Genomic DNA, 14,375 nt, shown 5'->3' with positions numbered 1-14,375 from the left:
AAGAAAAAAAAATTTCAACCTAACTTTCTACCTCCCATGGTCCCTATCCTAAGTTTCACTATGTAATAGCACTGAAAAATCTGCCTTAGGTGACCTAAGGGAAGTTTTTCATTTTACTTTATATCAGGGATTGGCAAACTATTTCTGTAAAGGAACAGACGATAAATATTTTAGGCTTTGTGGGTCAGTCTCTGTTATAACTATTAAATTCTGCCACTGTAGTGAGAAAGCAGCCACAGATAATACATAAACAAATAGGTATGGTGGTGTGCCAATAAAATTTTATTATAAAATCAGGTAGTGGCTGCTTTTGGCCCAAGGACTGTAGTTTGCTGACCTTGATTTTAATCAATGGATTGACAATAATCTAAAACTCATTATATTTATACAGTGTCTCCACAAATGTGATACCCACATTTTTAGGTGTGCCAGGTAGTAGAAAAATATTTGGCTAGTTAGCCAAAACGAAAAACAAAAGACCTTATCCAGAATCTGATCAAGTAAACTCTTCTTAATGAAACTTCCTACTTCCTTGAAAAAGACTCAGGCGTATTAAATTGAAGGGAAGATCATTTATTTGGCTATCAGATTCACTGGAGGGAAGATAACATTCATTCAAACTATATTTAGGAACTTCAAACTCTAATTGACATCTGGGACCCTTAATTTGTATAGTGTTACTAATCAAGACCAACTGCCTCAAAGTTAGTACAGTCAATGCACTGCATGACATTTTGGTCAATAATGGACTGCATATATGATAGTGGTTCCCATAAAATTATAATGGAGCTGACCTAAATATAGGAGTACCATTTTAAATCTTTTTACTTTATTTTTACTGTACCATTTCTATGTTTAGATACATAAATACCATTGTGTTACAATTGCCTACAGTATTTAGTAACATGTTTAGTAACAATAGTCTAGAAATAGTAGCCTAGAAACAATAGTCTATACCACGCTGCCTACGTGTATGGTAGGCTATACCATCTAGGTTTATAAAAGTGCACTCTATGATTCTGGAACAACTACAAAATTGCTCAACAATGCATTTCTCAGAATATATCTCCATCATTAAGCAATGCTTGACTGTAATTCCACGTAATCTTTCTCACCAGGTCTTTGGATCATTTTTGTATCTGATTTTTGTATTGATTAAATGCTCAAGCTAAACTCTTACTAATGACTTAGCCCTCTTTACTCCGAACATCACAGGTAAATTTAGCAGTCAACACAGCTTCCTCACCCCACCTGAAACCTCTCAAAAAAAAGCTCAACCAAAAAACCAAAACAAACATAGGTGTCTGTACCTGAGTGCATTTACCCCTAGAAGAATTAAATAGTAGAGACATTTAAAGGAAGTTTTCTGGTGAGTGGATCAGGAGGATGAGGCAGGAAACTTGAATTCATCACAATATCTTTAGGATTACAGGCTTTTATACCAGATGCATATAAAACTTAACATAAATTGACAAAAGAAAATGTTTTAGAAATAAATTTCAAAGTAAAAACTAATTTTCCATGACAAATACAAATAATAAATACAATAATATAGTTTACTTCATGATAAATTTTAAATCTGGGCTTCTATGGCCAATATGCTATAATAGAAGTAGCACTTTTTACACCGAAACTATACTTTTTCATAGTATGGTTTGGAGCTCCCCAAATTTGCTCCTTCTTTAGTCTTTCTTTTTCAGATAAATGGCACCATTCTCTACCCAACAGCCTCAACCAAAAATCTAATAGTAAACCTCAATATTTTTTTTCTTTTTTTGCATCAGACTCCTGATAGAATTCACTAGCAATCTAAGTGCTTCCATGATTCTAGCCCAAATCACCTATTATTGCCCATCTATGGGACTCTGCTCAAAGTATACTCTGTTTCAAATATCATGGCTCCTATGGTAGATAAAATGGATATTTATTCTGCCTTAGAGTCCTGCACTGTACAAAATAATTTTGTACAATGATGAAAATGTGCCGGATCTGCACTGATATAGTAGCCACTAGATACATGTGGCTACTGAGCACTTAAGATGTAAGTACCATGACTAAAGAATGAGTTTTAAATTTTATTTAATTCAAATTCATTTAAATTCAAATAGTCACATGTGGTCAGTGGCTATTATACTAGAAAACACATTTCTAGAGTGCTTTCCCATAACATAGAGACTATAGAGCTAAAAAATAAAAGTTATTTAGGTTCTGTGAATCAGATACATTTTGATATAGAAAGAAGAAATGGGGAAAAAGACCACTTCTGATAGCAAATGAGGTCACTGGCTTTTCTGTGACAGTATTTGCTGAGGTCCTAGTATTGAACAATTATGGGTTGTTGGGTACTCCTTTGAGTGAGGTTGGGTATGGTTCTGGAGCTGGCAGCAGCTGCAGTGGCTGACTGATCCTTGTAGTTTCCTTGTCCCAGTGACTTCCTAATTGTAGCAATCACAGTATGGGGCACAGGTGACAGAGACTGGATAAGTCAAGGATAATCACAGGGGAGAGATAATTAAAATATTCTGGAAGAGTGGCTATGAATTTCTCTTGGATAATCTGCAAAAGAGACAGAATCAAGAGTCTGTAAAAAAAAATATATATATATTAGTCGGCTGGGCACGGTAGCTCACGCCTGTAATCCCAGCACTTTGGGAGGCCAAGACGGGGGGATCACCTGAGGTCAGGAGTTTGAGACCAGCCTGACGAACATGGTGAAACCCTATCTCTAGTAAAAATACAAATGAGCCAGGCATGGTGGCGCATGCCTGTAATCTCAGCTACTTGGGAGGCTGAGGCAAGAGAATCGCTTGAACCCAGGAGGCAGAGGTTGTGGTGAGCAGAGATCGTGCCATTGCACACCAGTCTGAGCAACAAGAGTGAAACTCTGCCTCAAAAAAAAAAAAAGTTATTAAATCATGTTGTGCACCTTAATGTATACTGTTTTTGTCAATTATACCTCAATAAAGCTGGAAAATGAAGAGAAAAAAATATTATGAGAACTTTTGATGAATTAGATTGGGGTAAGGTTGTAAATGATAGATAGCTTGTGGGTATCAGACTTGCATAAGCAAGGACACTGATATCACTTGCAAAAATAAGAAAACACTGGAAGAACATCAGTAGGTCAGAGAAGACCATGAGCTTGCCAAGTAGGAGGTGTTTTTGAAATAGTTAAGTGGAACTGTCAGTTAAGCATCTGGACACATAGGTCTCAAACTCAAAGCAGTAGTTTGTATTACATATATATAAATGTAGATGCTATTGGTATATGAAGAAAAGTCAAATCATAGGCATAAAGGAGATTGCTTAAAGAAAAACAGAAGAGTGGTAATATATGAAGGGTTAAATGAGCTTTGAAGAATGTCAGCATGGTCAGTACTGCTGATGTTAGGTAAAATGAACACTAAAAGTTATCAACTAGACCAGCTATTGTGAAAATCTTTGGTAACCTTGGGAACAGCTGTTTTGCTAGAGTAATAGGTACACATACCTAAGCAGAGTGACATAAAATGAAGAGAAATCTGGCTGCTGAACAGAAAAAGATATGTGGCTAAAAGACTTTATTTTCTTTATAAAGAAACATATCTGCTCGCTTCGGCAGCACATATACTAAAATTGGAACGATACAGCGAAGATTAGCATGGCCCCGTGCAAGGATGACGCGCAAATTCGTGAAGCGTTTTTTAAATTTAATAAGAAAAAAAGAGAAACGTAACTACTTAAATACTGATGAGAAAGATGTAGTTGAAAGAGGGCTTTAAATATAGGTGATAGATAACGTAACTGACCGTATGTTTCCAGAATAGGTAGGGGTAAAGAATAGAATCCAAAATATGGGAGAAAAGCAGGCATTCAAAGAGGAAGCACCACTAGCAGGAAGAAGGAGAGGACACAAGTAGGTCTAAGTCTGTTGGTTGGTTTTAAAATAAAAGTAACTGAATATAAATGTTATAGATGCTGACCACGTATACATGTCATGGCCAGTAAAAGTTGAGAAGGGAATTCTTTTAATTAACAGGCATTAGCGTGCAAGTTGATGGTAAGAGAGATCTTTTATATCCTTCATCACAGGTGTCTGAAAGTTCACAGTAAGAGAAAAATGGACATGTGGATAGAATGGAGATAGGACTGGTAAGATAGTCTGCACAATTTTGCCCAGCTGTTCTTTAAAAGAAGATCTACAGTGCTTAATTCTACATTTAACTTAAACTTTTCTCTCCAAATTAGTGTTTCTTCATATTTCCAACTTTATACAAAATAGCTGATAATTTAGTAATTTGAGAAGTGATAAATGCGAAATCAAAAATCATATTAATCACTGAATAAATTAATTCAAATTCCTTGCTTTTGTTTGTATATACCACTATTACATAGAAATATTTTATAACCTATATATTTTATACCCAAATGGACATTAAATACATTAAAAAGTACTCAATTTCCTTAATTATAGGGAAAAAGCAAATTAAGGTCAAAGTGAGATACCACTACATACCTACCAGAATGGCAAAATAAAAAGATAACGTATCTTTATAAATACTGTATCTTTATAGAAAAGATAATTAGTCCCAAATGTTAAGGCTGTCGAGCAACTGCAGCACCAACCCACTCTGACTCTGCAGGAGGGAGGATACACTACTATAACCATCTGAAAACAGTTTGGCGGTACCTACTAAAGCTGAACATACACAAACCCAGCAATGATGGAGCAATTTCATTTCTAGGTATATAAACAACAGAAATGCATATATAAGCTCATTAAAAGGTAGTACAAGAGGTCCCTGGGCAAGATGGCTGCATAGAAACAGCTCCGGTGTGCAGCTTCCAGGGAGATCGACACAGAAGGCAGGTGATTTCCACATTTCCAACTGAAGTACCTGGTTCATCTCACTGGGACTGGATGGACAGTGGGTGCAGCCCAAAGAGGGTGAACCAAAGCAGGGTGAGGCACTGCCTCACCCGGGAAGCACAAGGGACTGGGGAACTCCCACTCCTAGCCAAGGGACCCATTAGGGACTGTTCTCTGCAATCCAGCACAGATACTGTGCTCTTCCCATGGTCTTCACCACCCACAGACCAGGAGATTCCCTCTGGTATCTACACAACCACCAGGGACCTGGGTTTCCAGCACAAAACTGGGCAGCCTTTTGGGCAGAAACCGAGCTGGCCACAGCAGTTTTTTTTCATACTCCAATGACGCCAGGAACGCCAGCGAGACAGAACCATTTACCCACATGGAAAAGGGGGCTGAAGCCAGGGAGCCAAGCGGTCTGGCTCAACGGGTCCTACCCCCACGGAAACCAACAAGCTAAGATCTACTGGCTTGAATTCTCAGCCAGCACAGCAGTCTGAGTTCGACCTGAGACGTTTGAGCTCGGTGGGGGAAGGGGTGGTCCACCATTGCCGAGGCTGCAGTAGGCGGTTTCAACTCTGCAAGGTAAGCAAAGCTGCCAGGAAGTTTGAACTGGGTGGAGCCCAACACAGCTCAGCAGCTGCAGGCAGTCTGTCTTGTTAGATGTCCTTGGTGGGCACGGCATCTCTGAAAAAAGGCAGCAGACTGTCAGGGACTTAAAAATAATGCCCCCACCTTCCTGGGACAGAGCACCTGAGAAAAGGGGCAGTAGTGGGTACAGCTTGAGCAGATCTAAACTTTCCTACCTGGCAGCTCTGAAGAGAGCAGTGGATTTCCCAACACAGCGTTCAAGCTCTGATAAGGCACAGACTGCCTCCTCCAGTGGCTCCCTGACCCCTATGCTGATTAGGAGACACCTCCCAGTAGGGGCTTACAGACAACTCATACCAGAGAGCTCTGGCTGGCATCTAGTGGGTACCCCTCTGGGATGAAGCTACCAGAGGAAGGAACAGGCAGCAATCTTTCCTGTCCGGCAGCCTCTGCTGCTGATTCTAAGGCAAGCAGGAACTGAAGAGGACCTCCAGCAAACTCCAGCAGACCTGCAGGAGAGCAGCCTGACTGTTAGAAGGAAAACTAACAAACAGAAAGAGTTTTAACAACAAAAAGGATGTCCACTCAGGGACCCCATCCAAAGGTCACTGAACTCGAAGACCAAAGGTAGATAAATCCATGAAGAAGGGAAGAAACCAGTGAAAAAAGGCTGAAGATTTCTCTTTTAAGGGATCACAATACCTTGCCAGCAAGGGACGGAGAGTGAGCTTGACAAACTGACAGAAGCAGGCTTCAGAAGATGAGTAATAACAAACTCCTCCAAGCTAAAGGAGTATGCTCTAACCCAATGCAAGGAAGCTAAGAACTTTGAAAAAAGGTTAGATGAAATGCTAACTAGAATTGCCAGTTTAGGGAAGAACAAAAAACGACCTGATGGAGCTGAAAAACACAGCACGAGAACTTTGTGAAGCATATACAAGTTTCAATAGATGAATTGATCCAGTGGAAGAAAGGATATCAGGGACTGAAGATCAACTCAAAGAAATAAAGTGAAAACACAAAATTAGAGAAAAAAATAATGAAAAGAAATGAAGAAAGCCTCCAAGAAATATGAGATTACATGAAAAGGCCAAATCTACGATTGATCAGTGTACCTGAAAGTGAAGGGGAGAATGAAACCAAGTTGGAAAACACTCTTCAGGATATTATCCAGAACTTCCCCAACCTAGCAAGGAAGGCCAACATTCAAATTCAGGAAATACAGAGAACACTACAAAGATACTCCTTGAGAAGAACAGCCCCAAGACATAATCATCAGATTCACCAAGGTGAAAATGAAGGAACAAATGCTAAAGGCAGCCAGAGAGAAAGGTCTGGTTACCTACAAAAGAAAGCCCATCACACCAACAGTGGATCTCTCTGAAGAAACCCTACAAGCCAGAAGAGAGTGGGGACGAATATTTGACATTCTTAAGGAAAAGAATTTTCAACCCAGAATTTCATATCCAGCCAAACTAAGCTTCATAAGCGAAGGAGAAATAAAATCCTTTACAGATAAGCAAATACTGAGAGATTTTGTCACCATCAGGCCTGCTCTATAAGAGGTCCTGAGGGAAGCACTAAACATGGAAAGGAACAACCGGTACCAGCCACTGCAAAAACATACCACATTGTAAAGACCATCAACACAAGGAAGAAACTGCATCAACTAATGGGTAAAATAACCAGCTAGCAACATCATGACAGGATCAAATTCACACATAACAATATACACCTTAAATGTAAATAGGCTAAATGCCTCAATTAAAAGTCACAGAATGGCAAATTGGATAAAGAGTCAAGACCCATCAGTGTGCTATATTGAGGAGACCGACCTCACATGCAAAGACACACACAGGCTCAAAATAAAGGGATGGAGAAATATTTACCAAGCAAATGGAAAGCAAAGAAAGCAGCAGTTGCAATCCTAGTGTCTGATAAAACAGGCTTTAAACCATCAAAGATGAAAAGAGACAAAGAAGGGCATTACATAATGGTAAAGGGATCAATGCAACAAGAAGAGCTAACTATCCTAAATATATATGTACCCAATGCAGGAGCACCCAGATTCATAAAGCAAGTCCTTAGAGACCTACAAAGAGACTTAGACTCCTACACAATAATAGTGGGAGACTTTAGCACCCCACTATCAATATCAGACAGATCAACAAAGCAGAAAATTAACAAGGATATCCAGGACTTGAATCAGCTCTGGACCAAGTGGACCTAATAGACATTTACAGAACTCACCACCCCAAATCAACAGAATATACATTCTTCTGAGCACCCCATCACACCCATTCTAAAATTGACTACATAATTGGAAGTAAAATACTCCTCAGCAAATGCAAAAGAATGGAAATCTTAACAGTCTCTCAGACCACAGTCAATCCAATTAGAACTCAGGATTAAGAAACTCACTGAAAACCACACAACTACATGGAAACTGAACAACCTGCTCCTCAATGACTACTGGATAAATAATGAAATGAAGGCAGAAATAAAGATGTTCTTTGAAACCAATGAGAACAAAGACACAACATACCAGAATCTCTGGGACACATTTAAAGCAGTGTGCAGAGGGAAATTTATAGCACTAAAAATGCCCAACAGAGAAAGCAAGAAAGATCTAAAATCAACATCCTAACGTCACAATTAAAAGAACTAGAGAAGGCCGGGTGCAGTGGCTCATGCCTGTAATCCCAGCACTTTGGGAGGCCAAGGCAGGCAGATTGCCTGAGCTCAGGAGTTCAAGACCAGGCTGGGCAACACAGTGAAACCCCATCTCTACCAAAATACAAAAAATAAGCCAGGCATGGCAGTGTGTGCCTGTAGTCCCAGCTACTTGGGAGGCTAAGGCAGGAGAATTGCAAGAACCAGGGAGGTGGAGATTGCAATGAGCTGAAAGCACACCACTGCACTCCAGCCTGGGTGACAGAGTGAGACTGTCTCAAGAAAAAAAAAAAAAAAAAAAAAAAAAAAAAAAAAAAGAAAGAAAGAAAAAAGAGGAACTAGAGAAACAAGAGCAAACAAATTCAAAAGCCAGCAGAAGACAAGAAAAAACTAAGATCAGAGCAGAACTGAAGGAGATACAGACACAAAAATAAAACCTTCGAAAAAAAGCAATAAATGCAGGAACTGGTTTTTTGGAAAGATCAACATAGATAGACTGCTAGCCAGACTAATAAAGAAGAAAAGAGAGAAGAATCAAACACATGCAATAATGATAAAAGCAGTATCATCGCTGATCCTGTAGAAATACAAACTACCATCAGAATACTATAAACACCTCTACACAAATAAAAGATAAAATCTAGAAGAAATGGATAAATTCCTGGACACTTACACCCTCCCAAGACTAAACCAGAAAGAAGCTCAATCCCTGAACAGACCAATAACAAGGTCTGAAATTGAGGCAGCAATTAATAGCCTAGCAATCAAAAAAATGTCCAGGGCCAGATGGTTTTACAGCTGAATTCTACCAGAGGTACAAAGAGGAGCTGGTGCCATTCCTTCTGAAATTATTCCAAACAACAGAAAAAGAGGGAATCCTCCCTAACTCATTTTATGAAACCAACATCATCCTGATACCAAAACCTGGCAGAGACACAACTAAAAAAGAAAATCTCAGGCCAACATCTCTGATGAACATCAATGTGAAAATCTTCAATAAAATATTGGCAAACCAAATCTAACAGCACATCAAGAAGCTTATTCATCATGATCAAGCTGGCTTCATCCCTGGAATGCAAGGCTGGTTCAACACACGCAAATCAATGAACGTAATCCATCACATAAACAGAACGAAAGACAAAAACCACATGATTGTATCAATGGGCAGAGAAGCCCTTCAACAATACTCAATAATCCCTTCATGCTAAAAACTCTCAATAAACTAGGTATTGATAGAACATATCTCAAAATAATAAGAGCTATTTATGGCAAACCCACAGCCAATATCATACTGAATAGGCAAAAGCTGGAAGCATTCCCTTTGTAAACTGACATAAGACAAGAATGCCCTCTCTCACCACTGCTATTCAACATAGTATTAGAAGTTCTGGCCAGGGCAATCAGGCAAGAGAAAGAAATAAAAGGTATTCAAATAGGTAAAGAGGAAGTCAAATTGTCTCTATATGCCAATGACATGATTGTATATTTAGAAGACTTCATCATCTCAGCCCAAAATCTCAAGCTAATAAGCCACTTCAGCAAAGTCTCAGGATACAAAATCAATGAGCAAAAATCATAAGCATTCCTACAGCATTCCTATATACCAATAACAGACAAACAGCCAAATCATGAGTGAACTCCCATTCACAACTGCTACAAAGAGAATTAAATACCTAGGAATACAACTTACAAAGGATGTGAAGGACCTCTTCAAGGAGAAGTACAAACCACTGCTCAAGGAAATAAGAGAGGACACAGATGGAAAAACATTCCATGCTCATGGCTAGGAAGAATCAGTATCATGAAAATGCCCATACTGCCCAAAGTAATCTATAGATTCAATGCTATGCCCATCAAGCTACCACTGACTTTAACAGAATTAGAAAAAAACCACCTTAAATTTCATATGGAACCAAAAAAGAGCCCACATAGCCAAGACAATTCTAAGCCAAAAAAAAAAAAAAAAAAAAAAAAAAAGCTGAGGCATAATGCTACCTGACTTCAAACTATACTACAAGGCTACAGTAATCAAAACAGCATGGTACTGGTATCAAAACAGATATCTAGACTAATGGAACAGAACAGAGGCCTCAGAAATAACGCCACCCATCTACAACCATACAATCTTTGACAAACCTGACAAAAACAAGCAACGGGGAAAGGATTCCCTATTCAATAATGGTGTTGGGAAAACTGGCTAGCCATATGCAGAAAGCTGACACTGGATCCCTTCCTTACACCTTATACAAAAATTAACTCAAGATGAATTAAAGATTTAAATGTAAGACCCAAAACCATTAAAACCCTAAAAAAAACCTAGGCAATACCAGTGAGGACACAGGCATGGGCAAAGACTTCATGACTAAAATACCAAAAGCAATGGCAACAAAAGCCAAAATAGACAAATAGGATCTAATTAAACTATTGAGCTTCTGCACAGCAAAATAAACTATCATTAGAGTGAACAGGCAACCTTGCAGTCTACCCATCTGACAAAGGGCTAATAATCCAGAATCTACAAAGAACTGAAACAAATTTACAGGATAAAAAGAAACAACCCCATCAAAAAGTGGCCAAAGGATATGAACAGACACTTCTCAAAAGGAGACATTTATGCAGCCACCAAACATATGAAAAAAACCTCATTATCACCAGTCGTTAGAGAAATGCAAATCAAAACTACATTGAGATACCATCTCATGTCAATTAGAATGACGATTATTAATAAGTCAGGAGACAACAGATGCTGGAGAGGATGTAGAGAAATAGAAACACTTTTACACTGTCGGTGGGAGTGTAAGTTCAACCATTGTGGAAGACAGTGTGGTGATTCCTCAAGGATCTAGAACTAGAAATACCATTTGACCCAGCAATACCATTACTGGGTATATACCCAAAGAATTATAAATCATTTTATTATAAAGACACATGGACATGTACGTTTACTGCAGCACTGTTCACAATAGCGAAGACTTGGAACCAACTCAAATGCTCCTCAATGACAGACTGCATAAAGAAAATGTGGCACATACACACCATGGAATACTACGCAGCCATAAAAAAGGATGAGTTCATGTCCTTTGCAGGGACATGGACGAGGCTGGAAACCATCATTCTCAGCAAACTAACACAAGAACAGAAAAACAAACGTCTCATATTCTCACTCATAAGTGGGAGTTAAACAATGAGAACACATGGACATAGGGAGGGGAACATCACACACCAGGGTCTGTCAAGGGGTGGGGAGCTAGGAGAGGAAGAGCATTAGGAGAAATATCTAATGTAGATGGCTAGGTGATAGATGCAGCCAACCACAATGGCATATGTACACCTATGTAACAAACCTGCATGTTTTACACATGTTCCCCAGAAGTTAAAGTACAATTTTAAAAAAAGATATGTACATGAATGTTCATAGAATTGCTCATAAAAGCCCCAAATTAGAAATAACCTAAATAGGCATCAAAAGTAGTATCTATTAATAAAATGGGATAACGCTATAGTTTGAATGTGTCCCCCTGAAAGCATGTGTTGGAAACAATCCCCAATACAACAGTGCTGGAAGGAGGAACTTAATGGGAGGTGTTTCGGTCATGAGGGCTCCACCTTCATGAACAGATTAATGGCATAAAAGGGCTTGAGTCTGCCAGTTCCACTGCTTGCTCTCTCTCGTGCCAGAAGATGATGCAGCATGAAGGCCCTCACCAGATGCTACCACCTTGATATTGGACTTTCCAGCTCTAGAACTATGAGAAAGAAGTATATTTTCTTTATAAAATAGCCAGTCTGTGGTATTCTGCTATCGTAAAACAAAATTTCATGTGCATGATGTGATGTGCAAAATGTCATGTGATGTCATGTACAAAATGTCATGTGCATGATGTTGTGCAACAGAAGCCAATTTAAGAAGCAAATCAGCAAGTAATTTAAAAAATCAGTATCCAGAATAAACATAGCTGACCCTTGAACACCAGAGGTTCGATCTGGGAGGGTCCACTTTATGTTCAGATTTTTTTCAACAAAAGTTACACAAGTATGCCTGCCTCTCCTGACTCCCCTTCCACTTCCTCCACCTCTTCTGCTTCTGTCATCCTTGAGACAGCAAGACTAATGCCTCCTCTCTCCGCGCCTCTCAGCCTCTCAGCCTACTCAATGAGAAGACGCAAAGATGAAGACCTTTATGATGATCCACTTCCACTTAATGAACAGTATTTTCTCTTATGATTTTCTTAATAACATTTTAACAATACAGTATCTGATACATATAACATCCAAAATACGTGTTAATTGACTGTATATGTTGGTGATAGGCTACTTGTAGTTAGGTTTTGGTGGAGCCAAAAGCTATTCGTGGATTTTCCACCGTGCTGGGGGACTGGCACTCCTAACCTCTCCGTTTTTCAAGAGTTAGCTATAGGCTGGGTGCAATGGCTCACACCTGTAATCTCAGCACTTTGGGTGGCTGAGGTGGGCAGATCACAAGGTCAGGAGCTCAAGACCAGACTGGCAACATAGTTGAAACCCCATCTCTACTAAAAATACAAAAAATTAGCTAGGCATGGTGGAGGGCACCTGTGATCCTAGCTACTCAGGAGGCTGAGGTAAGAGAATCACTTGAAGCCAGGAGGTGGAGGTCACAGTGAGCTGAGATCATGACATTCCATTCCAGCCCAGGAGACAGTGTGAGATTGTCTCAGGAGAAGAGAAAAAAAAAAAAAAGTCAGCTATAATTGGATACTGCATCTTTTCTATGCATTGTAGCAGCTCCAAAAGCTAAAAATTGTACAACAATTTTGTTTCCTCAGAGGAATTTTATTATCCAATAGTTGCTTATTATTTCCTGATCATTATCCTTTAGGAAGAGTTTCATAGTTCTTATCTCTGAAAATAATTGAAATATTTTATTTCAGTATATTTGTCACATTTGACTTTTGACCAGAATTTTCATCAAATTATTTGTAATAATTTATCATTCAACCTTTGCAGAAATAACAAAGAAACAAAGCAAATACATAGTTTGATTTCTCAGATATCTAATGTCATGATTCAAAAATATGGGATATAATAAAAGTCTTAATACTAATCAGTCCTTATTTCCTTCCCAGCTTGCAGTTTTTGTTTTTTTTTTAAGATGAAGTCTCACTCTGTCGCCAAGGCTGGAGTGCAGTGGTGCCACCTTGGGTCACTGAAATCTCCACCTCCCAGGTTCAAGTGATTCTCCTGCATCAGCCTCTCGAGTAGCTAGGATTACAGGTGTGAGCCATCGCACCTGGCCCAACTTGCGGTCTTGAATGTTAAAGTATCTATCAATTATGAACATTTAAACTTCTGCATATTTACTATTTTTCAAGAATGCCAGAAGTCACTGTGCAAAATAATTCTGGGGGCAAAGTAAATAAAATGGTGAATCTAAGAAACACTTAGATATAGTATCACAAAAATCTTCAAGTCAGTATTATTGGAATTAATGTGGAAATTTCTAATTCTAGGCAGAGTGTGTTTGGTGGCCTGCAGTATATAGCAATCTTCCCTTAGCCAAGCTTTTGCTTTCTGATGTTTCAGTTACCCATGGTCAACTGCAGTCTGAAAATATTAAGACATTCTGAGATAAGAGAGAGCTATAATACTCACATAACTTTTATTACAGTATATTGTTGCAATTGTTCTATTTTGTTATTAGTTATTGCTGTTAATCTTATTGTGCCTAATTTATAAATTGACCTTTATCATAAGGTATGAATACACACACACACACACACACACACTTTAAGGCACCCATTGGGATTTTGGAACATATCTCCTACAGATTATGGGAGACTACTGGACATTAGGAACCCGGTTAAAGTTCAAAAAAAGCTTGAGACAAGTTAAAAGTACCACTTTTTTAAAAAACGCTTGCCACTTATCTCAGCTTCATGCTTCACTCCCTCCCAGCTGGAGAATTTCTAGGATAGAGATGCTAGTAAAACTCATTTAAGTAATTCAGAAGAGTAGCCAAACAAATTGTACCTGTTCCAGCAGGAAGTCAGACAACAGTTATAATGGAGGCAATATATTTTTTAAACTATTTTTCATCATCAGTAATTAAAAGTTTAAAAATCTTTTAATTGTCTATCTGTATGTATATCTGGATTAAATGTTTTCTGCCTACTGCAAAACAAACAAAAACAGGACAAAAGATTCCAGGAAGGGAAGTGAAATAACTGTACTTAACCAGTTTTAGAATGAGGAATCAATATTTTCCTTCATGTTACATATG

At 38.7% G+C, this 14,375-nt stretch overlaps 1 protein-coding gene and 1 non-coding gene across 2 annotated transcripts in view; one reads left to right on the top strand and one right to left on the bottom strand.

Moving 5' to 3' along the window:
• The window catches only part of DNAJC1 (DnaJ heat shock protein family (Hsp40) member C1), a 216,974-nt gene that overhangs the window by 144,854 nt on the left and 57,745 nt on the right, over positions 1 to 14,375 (bottom strand). The gene's annotated exons all lie outside the window — the stretch shown is intronic.
• Positions 3,586 to 3,691, top strand: LOC119468602. The gene has a single exon (XR_005197311.1). It is a non-coding gene; the product is annotated as a U6 spliceosomal RNA (small nuclear RNA).

This window comes from Cebus imitator, unplaced genomic scaffold (genome assembly GCF_001604975.1).
Source record: "Cebus imitator isolate Cc_AM_T3 unplaced genomic scaffold, Cebus_imitator-1.0 Scaffold456, whole genome shotgun sequence".
NCBI lineage: Eukaryota > Metazoa > Chordata > Mammalia > Primates > Cebidae > Cebus > Cebus imitator.
Note: the sequence above shows the minus strand (reverse complement) of the source record. Positions and strands in the feature narration are given on the sequence as shown.